Here is a 20,764-nt window from a genome sequence, read left to right as displayed (position 1 = left end):
AAAAAAACATGTTTGAACGTGCTCAGAAGACAATGATAAAGAGCTGAAGTTTATTGTAAAGGAACAGCTATTGCAGTAGAAAAAATTACGACAGTGGTTTTCAACCTGTGGTCCACAGATTTTGTTGGGGGGGAGGTCGATGTCATTGCAGAGGGTCGGCAAAGGCTTGAGGAAATGTTATGATTTAAATCTTGAGATAAGTCTTGGGGTTCCGTGGCCATGATCCACAGCTACAAAAGGTATTTAAAGAGAGTTTGTGGTGAAGAAAAGGTTGAGAACCACTGGATTGTGAGGTTAGATTAAAAAAAGAGGCAGAGTTTTGATTGTACCATCATGAAAGTCATATTTCCTTTTTGGACCATACCCTGCAAATACTGAAGATCTTATGGGTGCTCAAATACTTTGACTAGTTGCCTTATGATTTCTGGCACGAACATAGGAAACTTGAAACATGGATCTTGCCCAGTGGTGAAGTTCAAATTTTTTTACTACTAGTTCTGTGGGTGTGGCTTGGTGGGCGGGGCTTGGTGGGCAGAGCAGACTGCAAAATCTCCATTCCCACCCCACTCCAGGGGAAGGATACTGCAAAATCCCCATTCCCTCCCCACTCCTGGGGGAAGGATATTGCAAAATCTCCATTCCCACCCCACTCCTGGGGGAAGGATATTGCAAAATCTCCATTCATTTGCGGGTTTTTCCAAACTACTCAAAATTTTCGCTACCGGTTCTCCAGAACCTGCTGGATTTCACCCCTGATCTTGCCTCATCCAGATTTCAATATTGTAACTGTGGATATCAGCAATGGCCAATCTGATCAGAGAGAGAGAGAGATCTTGGGCTTGTCCCAGTTCTATTTAAAACAGTGGTTCAAAATTTTAAAGCCATGTAAACCTGCTTTCTGGAAAAGAGAAAGAAAAAAGTTCTATCACGGGCTGGTGTTTATATAGGATGGCTGCAAAAGAGGTGCATATGGATTGTGAATATAGGTTTTTAGAGATTTCTTTAGGAGTGACTATAGATTTCTGTGGATAAAAAGATTGACCATGTATTGGCATAATATGTGAGTTGGCCAAATATAGTTTATTACTTCTCTGCAATCTGTAAAAAGATTTATATGGTTGCATAAATTGAATTTACAGAACTTGCTTTAGAATTTAGCACAGGGGTTGGACTAGAAGACCTCCAAGGTCCCTCCTAACTCTGTTTTCTATTCTATTCTATTCTATTCTATTCTATTCTATTCTATTCTATTCTACCCTACCCTACCCTACCCTACCCTACCCTACCCTACCCTACCCTACCCTACCCTACCATATTATATTATATTATATTATATTATATTATATTATATTATATTATATTATATTATATTATATTATATTATATTATATTATATTATGATTGATATTGTGCTGTCAAAATAGTTAGTTAAAGCTATTGTTCTATCACTGGAAGCCAATACATCTATAATGCAGGGTGTAACAACAAAGGTGGCACCATGTCTGTTGCTAATTTTGGGCAGTACTGGAAAAGCATAAAAGAGACTAATTTCTAGTGGGTTTGGATTGCAGGGTTGATCTATGGAATTAATACATTAGTCAGATTCTACAGTAAAGTGACATATATAACAGAAGCCTATAATCTGGAGAACAGTCTTTTCAAAACTAGGGGATATGGAACTAAGTAATTAATTCTTGTTGTGTTGTTTATATTTTCTAAATTCACATCGTAAATATTCTTATCATTTTAATTGGGACAGTGTATATATGGTTATGCTTAGCCCTTCTGTGTATTGCTTTTGTATGGGTCTTGCTTGCAATAAATGAACAACAGCAAATTGGAAGGATGAGTAGGCAGAAAAAAAGCAGAACGAAACCTGAACATCTGGAAGTTCAAACCATAGCTTTTACTTATCTCCCGTAGAGATGTAAATCATGCTCTTGAATACATTTTGCATTGTCTCATGCCTCTTTCTAAACTGCCCTTAGAAATATGCATATATTATAATATTAGCATATATTCCGCAACAGCAGCTTCAGCGTGAGGTCTCGTGCTGAGCAGCCATCATTTTTTATCATATTAAGGTTGTAGCCTGTGTTACAAATCACCGCGTAGCGCAGGGTGGCTTTATATGCCTTGTTACTGTGTTGAATGTTTAGGTTTTTCTCAGACTATTCTGTTAAATAAGGAGGTATTTTATGTGACATTATTAACACTATTTTCTACAGAAATGGATTAAAAAAACGGCAGAAGGTATTTCTTGTACTGCAGCTGAGCCATATTATCCATAAGTTTATCACTTTCGGCCTGTTTAACAGCCCTTTGTTTTCATGTGATTTATATCTGCAAAAATACACAGAAAGCAAGATCATGTTTCTTACCTGTTTTCCTTAATAGCCTTGCTCTTTTTCCTCATCTGATACCCTCTATATTCATTAAATATATGATATGATATTATTATTATGATATGATATGATATGATATGATATGATATGATATGATATGATATGATATGATATGAAAGTGCTGTTATAAGTAGCACCAGCTGCCTACAATTACTGCAAGTTCAAATCTCACCAGGCTCAAGGTTGACTCAGCCTTCCATCCTTCCGAGGTAGATAAAATGAGGACCCAGATTGTGGGGGCAATAAGCTGACTCTGTATAAAAAAGAACACCGCTTTGGGGGGGGGCGAAAGCCCTACTAAGCAGGTATATACAAAAGTATGAAGGCTATTGCTTAACGCATTGTAAGCTGCCCTGAGTCTCCGGAGAAGGGTGGCATATTAATCGAACCAATAAATAAATAAATAAATATTATATTATTGTCAGTTTTGGAAGCCATTTTCCCCCCTCTCTTTTAGCTTCCTGACTGCCACATATTTTAGCTTGGGAAATTGGGTTTTTTTGTTGGAGCGGTGGAAAGATAGCTATAACAACATTCTTGGTTCTGGGAGTCAAGGACATTTGCCTGTACCTGGATGGGAGTGACTGGGGGTTGTTTCCAGTTGAGCTGGATTGGACCATGTGATGAGCTTGTGGGTGTGGAGCAGGGTTGTGAACTTTCAACTGGGTGGGGAAAATCTGGAAGTTTTCAGATTTGTGTTTTCCCAGATGTGCCAGCATGACATCTCTAATAAAGTGGAACATTGAGGAATCTATTGCCTTGGAGTTGAGGGTGTTACTTGGAACCCTGACTTTATTATATTATATTATATTATATTATATTATATTATATTATATTATATTATATTATATTATATTATATTATATTATATTATATTATATTATATTATATTATATTATATTATATTATATTATATTATATTATACATTATTATATTATATTATACATTATTATATTATATTATACATTATTATATTATATTATTATTGTCAGCGTACCAAGTAATTCACCCATAGAAAGTAGAATTCCAAGGCAGGCAAATTCCTCAAATAACAGTTTTAATTTATACATCATATTAGCACAACTGGTGAAAGCCGACTCTAAAAGTTCCCACGGCTTTCACCTAATTAAAAGTTTCCCTTTTTCCCCCAAGTCACTGGTCACACTGTCCAATCCAGGAACTGGCCGGTTGCTTGGTTACTTTACTCTTCCTCTGGCCAGCCACTTGTGAGAATGTCCTTGGTTCCCACAGGAAAGCTTTATTGTTTTGGCTAAAAAAACCCATCTAACTATTTTCCCTCTCCCTCTGTTGTGTGGCAACCCCGAAGCCTCAAAGATGGCCTCAGCCGTGTTCACTTCAGGGTTGACAATTAGATGATGTGTGTGTGTGTGTGTGTGTGTGTGTGTATTTTCCCTATATTATCTAGTTTGGTGCTTTGTTCTTCATGTTCAGCTGAACTGTATTTTTTGAAGAAAAATGCAGTGACCTATACTAGAGTTTTCTTATTATAATTCAGGTTATACATATGCACAATTTTATCTGATCTAAAAATTAGCTTTTTAGTGGCAAATACTCTAGCCCAGGGGTGTGCCAGATGCATCAAGTGCTGGCCATGCCCACCCCCAGTTTAGCAAAAGGGGGGAAAGTCATGATACTTCACGTGATGACAACATGACGCCACAAGTTTGACACCCCTGCTCTAGCCAAATGCACAAATATTGACAGATCCTAGAGGGTGAAAAATTAAAGAGAATTCCAGTGGAATATTTACATATGGTATATATTACTGTGCAAATATAGGGATAAGTAGCATCTTCGAAGCATATAACATTTTTATAGTCAAAGCGCATGCATCATGGATTTCCGTTCACCATTCATATTTTTCCTATAATTTAGCCATGAATGCACTATTCATAAAATGCACATGTATTCTTTCTATACATTTGGAAATTGATGTAGGATGTTGATTTTCATCTTTTAAAAAATTGGATTTGTATCCAGGTACATTAGTGTAGTGGCTTACTTAATATTGGGATGAATCCCTAGATGAGCAGATGTTTGAGAGAACTCTAGAGCTAGAAGAGACTAAAGATGAGAGTTATTAGCATAATGAGAAAATAATAAGATGATCAGTATTGAAAACTGAGCCTTAAGAGACCAGGGGGCCATAGTTGCAGAAAGGGCCAGTAGGAATGTTGCTGATTTTAAAGTGGAAAGCTGTTTTTAGCAAGCAGATGCATCAATGGGAAGCATTCTTGTGAGAGAGGGTTTTCATAGCTCCCTTGGCACAGTTTTCCATGACTGCTCTCATGTGGGTTTTTCAAATCCTCCTTTGCCTCTCTGATGAGGAAGCTGAATCGCTGCCTCTGAATTCTAAGAAGCAGCAATTTTTTTTTCCCTCAGTGGAATTAGCAAACATTCACTCCAATACTTCAAATTCTTCCATGTGAAGGAGATCTGTTTAAAATGCATCAGTGAGTCATGCCTTCACCTCTTTCTTAAGATAAGAGGAGGAAAGGCATGCTTTCTTTGATATGAAATACAGGGGAATACAGGGAGCCTGCCACCCTGTAATATTGGGAAATCCTATGTGACCATGACATAGGATCTTCACAGGGGTGGGCTTCAAAAATTTTAGCAAGGGGATCTCTGCCCGATTGCTGGGTGGGCGTGGCCATGGTGGGCATGGCCTAGTTGGCCTCCTGCACCATAGCAGGGGGGTGTTTTTGCCCTCCCCAGGCTCCAGAGGCTTTCCTCAAGCCTCCAGAAGGGTGAAAACAGCCTCCCCAGGCTCCAGAGGCCCTCTGGAGGCCAGAGATGGGTCCGATTCCAGCCTTCCCGAACTTCTGGTGGGCCCGGTTTTTGCCCTCTTTGAGTCTCCATGCACGCCCTGCACTTACCTGCATCCAAAATGGGCCACATGACGACTCCTGGGAGGGGCAGGGTGGGCGGGGCCAGCCAGGAATGGGATTTGGGGGTTCTCCAAACTGCACAGAATCTTAGCTAGAGGTTCTCCCAAATCCCTCCGAACCCCCAGCAGCCCACCCCTGGATCTTGTAATGTGGAGAAAGCTTAGACTAAGAAAGGGATCTTTCTTTCTGACGTGGGTGGAGGTTAAATCCAAAAGCTGAAAGTAAATGGCTGATGAATTCAAGAAGGGTCAAGGTAAGACAAAATCTGGATGAGGATGTTCAAAAAGAAAGAAAACCAAATTGAAGGAAGTAGACAGAGTGGAATGTGGAGCTAGAACAGTGATGGGCCCCTGAAATTTCACAGCAACATATTTTATGTCATGTCATGTCATGTCATGTCGTGTCTCGTTATGTCATGTCACATTTTGTTAAGTTACTGCAGGTTCATAGAGCCTCCTAGGAGACACGAGAAGGTTAAATAAAAGCATTTTTCCTACAATGTCCTTGGATCAAACATTTCCTGTTTCTGACAACACATATAGCACTTAAGTGCACTATTAAGTGCAATAGCACTTAAACTTATATATCATCCTATGGTGCTTTACTGCATTCTCTGAGCAGTTTACAATATCAGCATGTTGCCCTCAACGATCTGGGTCCTCGTTTTACCAAGAAGGATGGAAGGCTGACTTTGAACCGGTCAGGATCGAACACCTGGCTGTAGGCAGAGTTAACTTGAAATACTGCATTCTGCACCACCACAGCTCTTACCACATATGGCAAATTCCAAAAAAAGAAATTAGCAAATTGTAATGTGCAAAATTGTATTTAATGGAATAGGCAATAGGACAATGAAATATTTTCTTCCCACAATGTTACTCACACATTTTTAATTCATAACTACTGAAAAGCATTAGTTTGCCTTCTGTTGGGCTTTAAATTTTTTATTGTTTGCATACTCTACTTACAGCACTTGGCAGAAATAAGATTGGATGACTAAGTATGGGATTGCAGTCTTAATTTTAATAGGATCAGATAACTCTGGAGCTAAAATGCCATTTTACCCAGCATCATTATCTTAATTTAATTTGGAGATGTCTTTATGTTCATATACTATCCCAGCTAGAGAGGTTATGGTTTACTTTCTTCTCCAAGGGGGAACTGCAGCATTTTTTTGTTTGAAGATTACTTAAACTTCATTAGGCCATTTGTAAATTCCATTAAGATAATAGAAAGAGATGTGAAACTGGAGGTAATCATTAATAAAACAAATTACACCAGGGAAATACTTTGCTTGGACAAATTTTGAGGTGGATTTTACAAACCGTTGGCATTTCAGGGTAAGAAACACATTAAGCCTAATACAAATTAGCCTAACTGTTCAATGGGGGAAGAGAAGAGAAATGCCGGAAGGATTTTGTGACTCATTTGGAAAGTCTTAAAGAGATCAGAATAATTCACTGAGCTGGTGTTTGCCATTAACTTTCCTCTAAAGGGACTCCTTTGCATCTTCTGCCTCTGTGCACAGTTTAATGAATAACGCGGAAGCACATTCTGAGTATCTGTACATACTTGCTTCTTGTATTTCTTCAGGATCATGATACACAGCTAGCTTAGTAGCCAACACCAAATATACATATTGCCCACCTGAGCGAGCACATTATTCTTTCCGACTCTTACTCCTCCTTTCTTTAATGGACATGCCTCCTTTTCTTACTCACAGATTTCTCTCCCTCATAATTGACTAGCTATATGACAAAGCCTCTCTCTACCACGTACTCTCCAAGTGTTGTTAGACTACAAATTCCAATATTTCTAGCCACTAAAGCCAAACTTTTAAAATTTGGAAAGCTATAACCCCAACAAATCTGGTTTGGAAATATGGGTATAATTTTCAACCATATGTTTCTAAAAGCAAACAATAGGTAAAAATTATGATCCAGCTGTCACACATACTCTTATTAAAATTAAATCCAACTGTATGCTGTTGTTTATATGTGATTAAGGCATAGAAGAGAGAGAGAGAGAGATCCTAACCATGTCAACAGCATACAAAGAAAACCTGTACAAAATGTTCTATAGATGACACTTGCCACCAGCAAGAATGGCAAAAATGTTCCAAAATCTGTCACCAGAGTGCTGGAAATGTAAACAGGTACCGGGATCCTATTACCATATATGGTGGACCTGTCCAATGGCAAAAAAAAATATTGGTCAAAGATAAAAAGATAGTTAGAAGAGATGACAGCACAACAAATAGATCTAAAACCAGAACTGTTCTTAGTAGGTATACTACTGGGGAAATACAACAAAAGAATTATATACTTAATGTTACATGTAATAACAGCAGCGAGAATCACTTATGCACAAAATTGGAAAAATGAAAGTATACCGATAGATGAAAAGGTAATAAAAAAAATATTATAATGCACCAAAATGGACAGGTTAACAATGGAAATTAAGGATAAAGAGGAATCAGAGTATTACTTAACCTGGGACTTATTGTACAAATGATTAGAAACAGGTGCAGAGATTAGTAACTTAATAACAAAAGATTAACAAAATAGAAATAAACATAGATAGATAGATAGATAGATAGATAGATAGATAGATAGATAGATAGATAGATAGATAGATAGATGCATATGTACTATAAGTAATATTTACCATTGGACTGTACTCTACTATAAAATGTATAGAATGACACTTATAGAGTGTTATGGTATAACTATGAGAATAACAGTTATAACTAGAACGTACAAGATTATGTATATTTAAAAGAGACTACATTGTATAATTATGAGAACAATGGTTACAATCAGGGTGTATAATACTATGTATACTTAAAAGAGACTTGATAACAGAAATGGAAATGTGATGTATAATAAAAGAAAATGTATAATAAAAAAAGCAGAGAGAAAGAAAGAGATGGAGACATTAAGAGGATAGATAGATAGATAGAAAGATAGATAGATAGATAGATAGATAGATAGATTTACACATATACATACACATACATAGTACTACTACCAGTAGTTTCCGTCTTCCATATTACTGGAATTAAAAGTATGAAATGTCAACAAAGTTGGAAAAGAAACCACATCCTAACAATCCTGAGACTCACTTGCTTAAAGCAAAATATCCCAGTGACATATCACAACATCACACCCAATTTTACAAAGGACCATATATGTCCATGACCAAAACCTGTCGGCAGACAGCTCTCTTAGTGCCTATCAAATTCCAAGGTCCACCTCTTGATTTTATGTTAAGATATTTTTGGTTTTACAAATTAACATAAAGCTAGCTTGTTGCAAAGCAAAGCACCAGACTTTGTCTTAATCTTTACTTCTAATAATGCTTCTGGACACCCCGTGAAACTTAGACACTATTCTTAGAAAATAAATATGTAGAATGGTGTAGTTCAATGCTTAAAATGGCAGCCATTTTTGTGCTCGTTGATTTTTCTTACTAGAGTTTGATCATTTGCATTTTTTAATTATCAAAATAATGTCATCGCGTAGTACAGGCTATTGAAGTTTCTTTTTCCAGTATCAAAACCACATCCTAGCTTCTCTTGATATATATTCAGCTAAATAAATAAAGACAGAGTACAATATGCATGTTGTGGCCTGTCAGCGGCTCGTGCAGATTGTAGCTGATTCCGACAACGAGGAGGCTGGTGTGGTGCTGCGCCAGCAGTCTGTGCAGCTGGCACTCGAGTCAGACAATGAGGAGGCTGGAGAAGATGTGGTGCCAGAGGCAGGGATTCAGCCAGGGTCTTCAGAACCTCAAGAAGCTCCTTTAAGTGAAGAGGACAAAAAGAAGGAGTGGCTCCTCAGGCTCCTCAGGAGGAGGTCTCCTCGAAAGTAAGGCTTGGGGCTAATTGGCACTCCCTTAGCCTATTTAAGGAGGAACACCAATTGCAGCAAGCTGTAGGGAACAACTTTAGTTCACTCTCCTTTGCGTCTGGATTCTCTGCAAAATTGCTTCTGGGCTTTCTGCCAACCCAGACTGTGATTACCTTATTTTAGAATTCTTGTAGGCTGTTAAGAAAGTTTATTAACAGCCTTTGTTTGAAAAAGAGTGAATTATTTGAGTAAAATAAACTTTGTATATATTTTCTGTGTGCTGCGTTCTTTTGGGTCCGTGGGGCAGAACAATGCAACAATATGTGAAGCCCCAGATGGGGCTTCCTATCCTGTGTATAGGATTCACACGAGGACAATGGGATATTGTGAAATTCTTGTTTTCCTAAATCCTTTGAGCACTATTAAAGATGTCTAGAAAAATAATATTTAGGATCGTCCAGTGCAGATTAGAGCCCTTCCCGGAAAGTGAAGTGCCAGGTGTTTAAACTGATTTTACAATAGGGCGAGGAACAAGAGAAATTATTATGATGAATGCTGTATAATTGAGAAAGTCATTAATATTAAAAATAAATTAATAGGTGTTTGTGGCAGCCATGTAAACTTTGGAAAGTCTTTAGGAAAGGCTATTTGAAGACTGTGTTTAGCAATGGAAAGAATCATTGGATTGACAAATCGATAAATGAGTGTCCTCCTTACTTTCTCTTTCCTTTTATCATACAGTCTTCCTTATTATTTACAACTTTGACATTTCAGTCTCCAACTACAAGCAACATATCTTGCTTGCGTTGGTCAGATTGAACTTGGCTATAAAGTCATCAATTTTTTCGGATAACTATCATATTATGGGGCTATTCACAAAGTATAATTGATATTATTTCATCATTATTATATTGTGTCTTGAGTACTTTTTTAGTTCTTCGTATATGAAAATAACACTGAACCATCTTTTATTTTTATGTCATAAATAGTAAGATCTTCTGTCTGCAAGTTTCCTTTCCTGCCAAAGGACATCAGCAATTAACATTTGGAAGTCTCTAATCTAGCTGCATCATGAACACCATTAGTATTCCAAAAAAAATTCTTAAGTTTTCTTTAATAGTATGTTGAATGCCATCTGACATGAGAGGCCCATTATTGATTACCATGTAATCAATTGCTTTATATTATCTATCTCTCCATGTAGTTTTCTTAAAAAGTTAGAATATTTTGGACATGTGATACGACACCCAGAAACATACGCCATACTTCACTTAATCCTCCAGGGAAAGATTGAATGCAAACAAGATCCAGGCAGAAGAAGAAAAACATCATGGCTTCAAAATCTAAGGGATTTTGAATCTAATAGCACTTTTTCGATAAAAATCGATAAAAAATAAGATCGCCTACATCCGATGACAGATATGGCAGAAGAGGAAGAAAAAGTAGTTTTCATACTAAAATACAAAGGTGGTTTACCACTGCCAAGAGAGTATGAAATCATGCCTTTTTACAGTGGTGGGTTTCAACTGGTGTAACAACCGGTTCGCTCTGCCTGCGCGCAGTGCGTTTGAAAACAGCTCTAAAATTTCCCTTCTACTGCAGCCCCGGTGAGTAAAACAGCTGAGGCACGGCACTCTGCTCTATCGTGCCTATCAGCTGGGCTTCAAACAAAGGAAATATAGGTTGGTGTAGCATGGGGTGGGTGGATGGGCCCAGCTGATCGTCGGAGCTACCGGTTCACCCGAACCGATCCAAACCGGTGAATCCCACCCCTGCCCTTTTATAGTCATCCTCCTTGATCACCTTCCTATATGGCTATGACTTGATATAGGTGCCTCTTACTTTAGGTAGGCAACTGGGATAACCCTCATTCATCGGACATGCACAGATAGCATTCTTCACTCATTCTTTCAACCCACCACTACCATCATAACTATCATAGAAGGATTTGGAGATAGGTTGCAGGACTTGAAAGGGATATTAGAAGGTATAGATATCCGTCAGCAGTTATCTCATGTGGTTCCATCAGCCTGATTGGGACCGAATGTCATTTTGTTCTCAATTTCTTTTCTGTCTCTTGCAGAGACCATTACATCCAACCTTTATTTCACTTTGCTCAGTACAAAAGAGTTGGCAGAATCTAAGTAGCAATCTTCCTCTTCTGTCTCATTTCGCTAGATCACATCCCCAACTCACCCCCCCATGTATTTTATATATAAGAGTACCTACATTTTAAAGCCAGAGGCCACCCGTTGGATGTGAATTCCGAGGCAGTAAATAGAGTAAATTCATTTATTTTACACTTAAGGAAAGGAAGAGTTACATCTTCATCAGCAAAACAATGGAGAATGAAACATCTGCTTATATTAATCCTAAAGAACTCATGATCCATTAGGCAGAATACAGCAAACGTAATGACAGTTCATCTGAAGAATCTAAACACTGTGTTTATATTGTCAGCCATGGACTGCCACCATACCTGTGAGTTGCAATTAGTTGTAAGAATCATGTAAGATTCATGTTACTGCTTTTGGTATAGCATCAGATGATGCCCAACACTTAGGATTCCATATATATATATAGAAAAGAGCTGGATTTGCAAGCAAAACGAAACCTGCAGACTTTTTGTGCTGTTCCCTGTTTAGCTCTAAACCTACCCATCCCCAGGACACTGATACGATTGAAGGCTGAATTGGAGTTTTTCCGATTTAATCTGAAACCAGAGCAAAATGTTGGCATACCAAGTCTGAGCTGCAAAAAAAAAAAAAAAAAAAAAATCCCAAGGAAGACACAGGAAACACTTTGCTGCCATCTACTGTTCATGCAGATTTTTGCAACCTCTTACAGTAAGTGGGGGACGCGGTGGCTCAGTGACTAAGACACTGAGCTTGTTGATCGAAAGGTCAGCAGTTCAGCGGTTCGAATCCTTCGTGCCGCGTAACGGGGTGAGCTCCCGTTACTTGTCCCAGCTTCTGCCAACCTAGCAGTTCGAAAGCACGTAAAAAATGCAAGTAAAAAAATAGGGACCAGCTTTGGTGAGAAAGTAACAGCGTTCCGTGCACCTTTGGCATTTGGTCATGCCTTTGGCGTTTGGTCATGCCTCAGACAGCGCTGGTTCTTCGGCTTTGAAACAGAGATGAGCATTGTTCCCTAGAGTCAGGAACGACTAGCACATATGTATGAGGAACCTTTACCTATAGTAAGTATTCCTACGATACCTAAGGATTTTTATTTTATTGTTTGCTTCTGGGAAATCCATTGTCCTTCTATTTCTTCTTGCTGTTGATTTGCTGTGCTTTCCAACTTTTCAACTTCAAGTTCCTGAAGTTCTTGCTTGTCAAATCCCGAAAATTAACTACACCAGGAGAGAATACAGACAACCTTATTAATGAATCCAATCTTCTTGTCAGCAGCTGCAGGGATATGCTGCCATGGTATCCTTCCAATACCACAACAAACAGACAGATTTTGTAAATGGCCAGGCAGATGCCTATAACATCTAACAAAAATGGGAAGAGAAGTGCACTAGCAATTTTTTTTTTTAACCACAATTGCACAGAGTGGAAGCAAAGAAATGTTGGGTACCCAAGCAGCTAAGTCCCACTTTCTGAATTCTCCTGACTGGTTATCTGGAAGCAGAACTGATTACAGGTAGTCCTCAACTTACAGCAGTTCATTGAGTGACTGTTCAAAGTTACAACGGCATTGAAAAAATTGACTTATGACCATTTTTCACACTTATGACCTTTGTAGCATCCCCATGATCATGTGATCAAAATTCAGACACTCGGCAACGGGTTCATACTTATGACCGCTACTGCGCCCCAAGGTCATGTGATCACCTTTTCCAGCCTTTTGACAAGCAAAACCAATGGGGAATCCAGATTCACTGAACAACCGGGTTACCATCTTAACAACTTAACGGCTGTGGCAAGAAAGTTCTTAAAATGGAGCAAAACTCACTTAACAAATGTCTCACTTAACAGCAGAAAAGTTGGGCTCAATTGTGGTCGTAGGTCAAGGACTACCTGTATCTTTTATAGCTATTTGCTTGGACTCGGCATACTGATGCCAGCAAAAGTGAAAAGGATCAAAAGTCATCTTCTAATTGGTTTGTGAGGGAGTGTGGGGAGTGAAACATAGGGAAAACAAAGAATGTTCTTTCTGCGCCAACTCAGGAAGCTCAAATTGCCCAAAGAGCTGCTGATCCAGTTCTACAGAGGAATTATTGAGTCTGTCATCTGCACCTCTATAACTGTCAGGTTTGGTTCTGCAACCCAACAAGACAGACACAGACTTCAGAGGATAATTAGAACTGCAGAAAAAACGATTGCTACCAACCTGCCTTCCACTGAGGACCTGTATACTGCACGAGTCAAAAAGAGGGCAGTGAAAATATTTACAGACCCCTCACATCCTGGACATAAATTGTTTCAACTCCTACCCTCAAAACGATGCTATAGGCCACTGCACACCAGAACAACAAGACACAAGGACAGTTTTTCCCCAAATGCCATCACTCTGCTAAACAACTAATTCCCACAACGTTGTCAAATTAACTACTAAGACTGTATTACTATTCTTCTCACCCTTACTAGTACCTACCTCTTCCCACTTATGGCTATATCCATGTTGCTTGTATCTTTACAAACTTATGTTGCTTTTATTGTTTCCTAGTATGATTTGATTGCTTATTAGTATCCTATGACTATCACTAAGTATTGTATCTTATGATTCTTGACGAATATATATTTTATTTTTTCTTTATGTACACTAAGAGCATATGCACCAAAGACAAATTGGTCTTTGTTCATACAGAGTGAGGCAAATGTCTGGGGAGATGGATGCTAGGAAACTATTAGATAAACAGATTACCAGAGTTGGAAGGGACCTTGTAGGTCATCTAGTCCAACTCCCCCCCCCAAAGCAGGAGATCCTATACCATTTCTATCAGATGGCAGTCCAGTCTCTTCTTGAAAGCTTCCAGGGATGAAGCTCCCACAACTCCTGAAGGCAACTTCTGTTCCATTGGTTGATTTGCTCTCACCGTCAGAAAATTTCTCTTTTTTTTTTCTAGGTCGAATCTCTCCCTGGTCAGTTTCCATCCATTATTCCTTGTCTGGCATTTCAGGTGCCTTGAAAAATAGCTTGACCCCTTCCTCTCTGTGGCAGCCTCTCAAATATTGGAAATATTATTTCTGAGAACAGAATATCTTAAAGGAAAAAAATTGCAAATGCTGCATGGATGATCTGATCATACGTGGCTGCTGTCAGATGCAATGGAAGAAGCTAACCTACAGCTGGCATAGAAGAAATGCACTTTCATATGGCAGAATAGAGTAGAGTAGAGTAGAGTAGAGTAGAGTAGAGTAGAGTAGAGTAGAATAGAATAGAATAGAATAGAATAGAATAGAATAGAATAGAATAGATAGAATAGAATAGAATAGAATAGAATAGAATAGAATAGAATAGAATAGAATAGAATAGAATTTTTTATTGGCCAAGTGTGATTGGACACACAAGGAATTTATTTATTTATTTATTTATTTATTTTTATCATACTTATATGCCACCCAATTTTGAAAAAATAAGGAAATATTTGTATTGTGTAGTGGGCTTCAGTAGGCAAGAAGCAGACAAGCGTAGCTACAACAGCATTTATTGACTTAAAACTGGAACTGAGTAACAGCAGCCTGTAATTTGTACTCTAGGCCCACAGGGCCTTAACCAATCATAGTATTTGAAAAAGCCCGCCCAAATATGAATGTATCAGGTTTCCCTCCAAAATAGTTGGAATTAACAGTTAGGGTCCTCTAAAGGTTAGTTTCACTTTAGCAGGGCTTAACACAACTATGTACAGTCAATACATAACAATTTGCATCCTGTTAGTTTCTTCTCTGCTTTTCAGTGCCCATGGAGAAAACTTTAAAAGGTTACCATAGCTCTTATTTATCTCTTAATTGGCCAGCTTTTTGATGAACGAGAATTCTTCCACTTTACCAGAGACATCATTCAAAGAACAGTGGTTAAGGTTGGGATTCAAGTGAGTGGATAAAAGTAGGAAAGAGAAGTAATGATGCAGTTCTATTTTCAGCAACTTTTGGAAAAGCACCCCACTAAATACATAATTTTATATGTCTGTTAATAAGCTGGAAGAGAATGGAATTCTGCCACCGTTGATGTTCTTTTGTACTACTGTTTCTTCTGTTATTTATTATTTGCCATGTACAAATATCAGACTTCTGAGAATCATAAAACTGCTATTAATATATTCTTGCAAGCCCCCAATAAATTGAAGAGCGGTGTGGAATAGGTAAATAGACTTTTTAGGGGCCCTGAGAAGGTTTCATAAATCCTAAAATATTATGGGAAAGGTTCAAAAGTGCTTTGCTTAATTTCCCTCATGCACTGAAAGCATGTATTTCTTGTTAAGAGCAGGGGTGAAATCTACTTACCTTCCCTACCAGTTCGGAAGTGTGCGCGCCACGCGCACGTCATGTGCAATTTTAGACCCTCTGCGAATGTTACAGGAAGTAACAACGTCCAGGCGGGTGGGCAGAGCCTCACCCTGCCACCGCTACCGGTTCGCCGAACCATCCACCGCCGCCACTATCGATTCGCCTGAACCGGTGCAAACTGGTAGCATTTCACCCCTGGCTAAAAGTATATAGACACCTATATTTTACATGTAAAAACAGCATCGACATTGATAACTGGACATAGTCTTAGAAAAAGTAGTCCTTGACTTACAACAGTTTGTTTAGTGACTGTCGAAAGTTACAAAGACACTGAAAAAAGTGACTTATGACTGTTTGTCACACTTATGACCATTGCAGCTTCCCCATGGTCATGTGATCAAAATTCAGATGCTGGGCAACTGACTCATATTTATGACGGTTGCAGTATGCCGGGCCCGTATGATCACCTTTTGCAACCATCCAACAAGCAGAATCAAAGAGGATTCACCAAACAACCGTGTCACTAACTTAACAGCTGCAATGATTTGTTTAACAATGGTGGCAAGAGAGGTCTTAAAATGGGACAAAACGTACTTAACAACTGTCTCACTTCACAAGAGAACTTTTGGGCTTAATTGTGATTTTAAGTCGAGGACTACCTGTACAGTAAAACAATGTGAAGTAAAGCTTCACCTGATGAATTCATAGACTTGTATTTTTCTTTGTAACAATATACAAATGCTTAACCATTTGCATTTCTAGTTATTTACTGTATATACCAAACTAGTCTTCAGCCTTAGGAGTTTGGTGGCTCTCCACCTAAGTAGTAGACAATTATTTCTGAGATAACCAAGTTGATTAGATGTAGACATCTGCTGAGACATGTGATAATAATATATAATATTATTATTATATGTGATAATAATATATTAAATATATTATTAAATATATACATAATGTACTTTTCAAGGACTACCTGCATTTCACGAGTCTGAAAAATTATGTACATCTATCTATCTATCTATCTATCTATCTATCTATCTATCTATCTATCCTGTTTCCCCAAAATAAGACAATAATCTATCTATCCTGTTTCCCCGAAATAAGACAATAAGACATAAGATAATAAGCCCAATCAGGCTTTTGAACGCATGGCAATAAGGCCAAGCACTTATTTCAGGGTTCAAAAAGTATAAGACAGGGTCTTATTTTTGGGGAAACACAGTATCTGTTTATCAATCTATCAATTTATCTATCAATCTATCTATCAGTTTATCCATCCATCCATCCATCCTCTAGCTATCATCTGTCTGTCTGTCTATTTATCTATCTATCTATCTATCTATCTATCTATCTATCTATCTATCTATCTATCTATCTTCTTTCAGGATCTTAGGGTGCTCATACATAGCATTTTCTCCCTTTTTTTTTTTTTGTCCTCCATAGCAATCATATGTGGTAGCTTGGATTGTGAGAAAATGAGTATCCTGAAGTTATGGTAGTTGAGGGTCTTAATCTCTACACCGCAAAGAGCTTTATCAATTGTGCAAGATAGGGTAGTATTATTCTCACTCCAATACAGATATATGGGAAGTAGAGAGAAACCAGTTTAGTCCAAACCAGTTGGTAAGTTCATAACACAGGCAAAATTCATATGAGGGGGTTCCAAACTCATAATGTGTAGTTATGAATGCCAGCTCTTTTGCTAACATTGGTTCCTGAACCATGTTTTGTACAACCTCACAACTGCTACATTTTGGAATAGGAGAGGGAAATAACCTTTTTTGGGATAATGCCTTTTTTTCAAATGTCTCATAACAGGCTTTTATTTAAATTTCCTCTGAAATGTGCACGCTGATGCTGAATGTCTATATTTCACTGAGGATATTGTGAGTTTTAGGGACTCGTCTTTGAAGCTTTCTTTTTCGCAGCACTCTTCAGAATTCTTCATTCTTTCTGCTTGCGAGTCAGAAAAATTGATTCTTAAGAATTGCTACAACAGAAGTACAGTACTTTGCAGAAAGATAGCAAGAGGAAGACAGATGGAGTATAGTAATTTCTAAAGTGGAGATTTTTTTTGTTTTTGTTTTGGTTATTCTTAAAAGTCAAAAAAGGGAAGGGGGAGGGGAAGAGAAGGGGATGCTGCATTTAATTTGAATTGATATTTAGAAGACTGATTTTTACCAAGGGAGTAATTGTCACCATGGAACCAGACAGTTTTTCCTTAACTATTGTCCTTGAAGACAGAAGGATTTAACATAGGTTCTCCAACTGAATAGGTCTTATTAATAGAAATATGCCATCCTTGGATACTCTGTGCTTATGCATAGCAAACATAATTTTTTTTATTTAAAAGAAACCAAAATAGGTAATCTCACCAGGGTTCTTGTAGTCACAAAACACTAAGAAATACGTGCTTCAGATAAATAAATGTTGTTTTGTCCCTTTCTCGTAAGTGTGGTAAATTTGGAGTGTTATTTCCAAAATTGTAGGCAAGTCCCTTCTTAAAAGTATGTTAACATGTCAGAAGAAAGTGAAATGGACCAAAAGGATGCCAACCAATCAGTGGTGAAATCCAATTTGTTTTACTACCGGTTCTGTGGGCATGGCTTGGTGGGCATGGCAGAGGAAGGATATTGCAAAATCTCCATTCCCACCCCACTCTGGGGCCAGCCAGTTCTCTGAACTACTCAAAATTTCTGCTACCGGTTCTCCAAACTGCTCAAAATTTCCGCTACCGGTTCTCCAGAACCTGTCAGAACCTGCTGGATTTCACCCCTGTAACCAATAGTGTGCTGGAACAGGTGGAGTGGCTTGTGAGAACCAATAGTTACATTTCCTAGAATTTTGCAAGTCAAGTTGAGAGCAGAGCAGAGCCCTATGCATGCTAATTAGCTATACCACAGCTAGTGGTACAGTGCAGTGGTGGTAATTATAACTGCATTATAAACAGCTAATGTTAGATAAGTAAGCAAAATAGTTTCAAAGTCATCCATCTCTATTTTGACATAGGAGAGACTGTCACACCTCCAGTCACCTATGTACAAAACGACAGGCAGCTAATATGCAACCTTTCTTCTTCTTAATATGGGTTGGTAGAGATAACTGATGCTAAATTTATATCTAGGAGTAAAAAGGCCATTTGTGATCTATTAACAAATTTTCAACATATTCCTTTGTAATGTTCCTGTAATTTGGATGTTTACCTTGAGGGAAATGATTGAGATTTTTAATTACATTTGCCAACCAACCCAGTAGTATTTAAATGAATTATAGCTGGTTTTTAACTAAAGTCACACCCTTTGGGATAAAGATAAATCTTTAAAAGGGAAACCATCAGCACTGATGTTATGAAAGATGGCATGGTTTCGGATCAGTCCCTCAAGTAATTCCTGTTCAGCTTAAGTGAATTTATTTGAAAGATTTTGATGTAGAAATCTATATTTCCAGATTCAAATTTCAACTTTCAGATTGGAGCCAGGTTTTCTTTTAGCTCTGACTTAAACCTAGTTTTAGTAATACAATTTTATTCCCGGTGAAACTTGATGTCTTGGCCTTAGATCTGTTGATTTTGTTGCTTTTTATTAAAAGGGGGCACTTCTCAACTCTTCTCCTTTTTTTGCTTCAAGATAACTTCATTTGGCATTTTGAATTAAAGTCCATTTGGAAAAAGGAAAGGAGGGAGGACAAAATTAGGTACCAAGAAAAAAGAATCAATGTACATCATTTTATTCATAAAAACACTTTAGTGGGATGCATTTAGTAATTTACCACTATAAGCATATGTACACACTGCTTTCAGTGCAGGTCTCTGACACTGTATTTAGTTCACACTTTGACAGCACAGCTAAAACTTCCATTTGTACGCATTTATTCTGCTTTTCACATTATGTTATCAGTCACTTTCAATATTTTTAAGCCATAGCAGTCTTTCTTCTGACTCACATTTGTCAGAATAAACTGCCTTGATTGCTATTATTATATTCCCCAGTTCCTGAGTAAGGGGTAAAAAAGACTTCTGGTAAACCAAGAATATTGAAATAACTTGATAAAACAACATATTGAGCAATATAAAAGCTGAATAAATTAATATCCAGTTATACTTTAAATAGATAGAGAGTGGGAAATCTGTTACAATAAGAAAGCCAGCATAGAATTTGTGAAACTTACATAAAAGAATAATTAAAAGTAAATAAAGGAAAGAAATTATGTGCATTGTATTAGAAATCCATTCATTGTAAAGCCAGATGAGTTGGCACTCACAAAAATCTCTTACTTACAAGTTACTGAATCTTTGAAGCTTTTTTCAATGGATAGTCTCCAGAGAAACCTGGAGAAAACTCCAGTGAGTTCTAAAAGTATAAATTAATATGTTTGGAAAACTGGGCAATCTGATGCACTTTTAATGTAATTGAAGGATTCAATTACATGTCAACATAGCATGTTTTGAAGAACAGGTATTTCTTGGGACACAACAAATAAGATAACAATTGAGTATTTCAAAAGGAAGAGGCCTGTACTACATACATAAGGTGAGTAGCAGTTTTAAAACGGAATCATGCAAATATTAAAAACATGCTTTTCATCCATTTAAATTGGAATTAAATGATTCCAATTTAAGAAAAATTGAAGACCTACATCTTTATATGGTAGGTGTGAAGACTTAATAGCTTCACTGGCTCTGTGAACAAAGCAAGAAGAAATTGTAACTCTTTGTAGAGTTACCCTTGCCAGTAAAATCAAAACGAGAAGGGCCAAGCTACAACATAAGAACAGCGGGGAATCTGCAGACATGATGGAAGCCAAGTCACCTTGGAAGAGGAATAAAAAATAAAAAGTCATGACAAACTACCTCTGTACAGTTGCCCAAAAAAATTGAATGGACATGATTGAAGCATTGGAACAAATGTGGATGCCAGATGGTTATTGATCTATAGGAAAAACAATGAGTTTCCATAAGTGGATCTGAAAGGAATGATAGACTTGCAAAGAAGCCTTGTGATTGATAGTCAGTATTAAAAGAGGAACTCCTTTTTTCTTTTACAAAGACAGATGCCATTAGAATATGAATATACAGAGAATTACTTAATGAAAACTGGAAATGGTCAAAATGGAAATGAAACAGTGTATTGAGTGT

General features: G+C 37.7%; 1 protein-coding gene across 1 annotated transcript in view; it reads left to right on the top strand.

The window, feature by feature from the left end:
* Positions 1-20,764, top strand: part of GRID2 (glutamate ionotropic receptor delta type subunit 2) — a 1,156,109-nt gene that overhangs the window by 1,029,459 nt on the left and 105,886 nt on the right. The gene's annotated exons all lie outside the window — the stretch shown is intronic.

Source organism: Pituophis catenifer, unplaced genomic scaffold, assembly GCF_029215685.1.
Source record: "Pituophis catenifer annectens isolate HBS135680 unplaced genomic scaffold, rPitCat1.0.hap2 SCAF_8, whole genome shotgun sequence".
NCBI classification, from domain to species: Eukaryota; Metazoa; Chordata; class Lepidosauria; order Squamata; family Colubridae; genus Pituophis; species Pituophis catenifer.
Note: the sequence above shows the minus strand (reverse complement) of the source record. Positions and strands in the feature narration are given on the sequence as shown.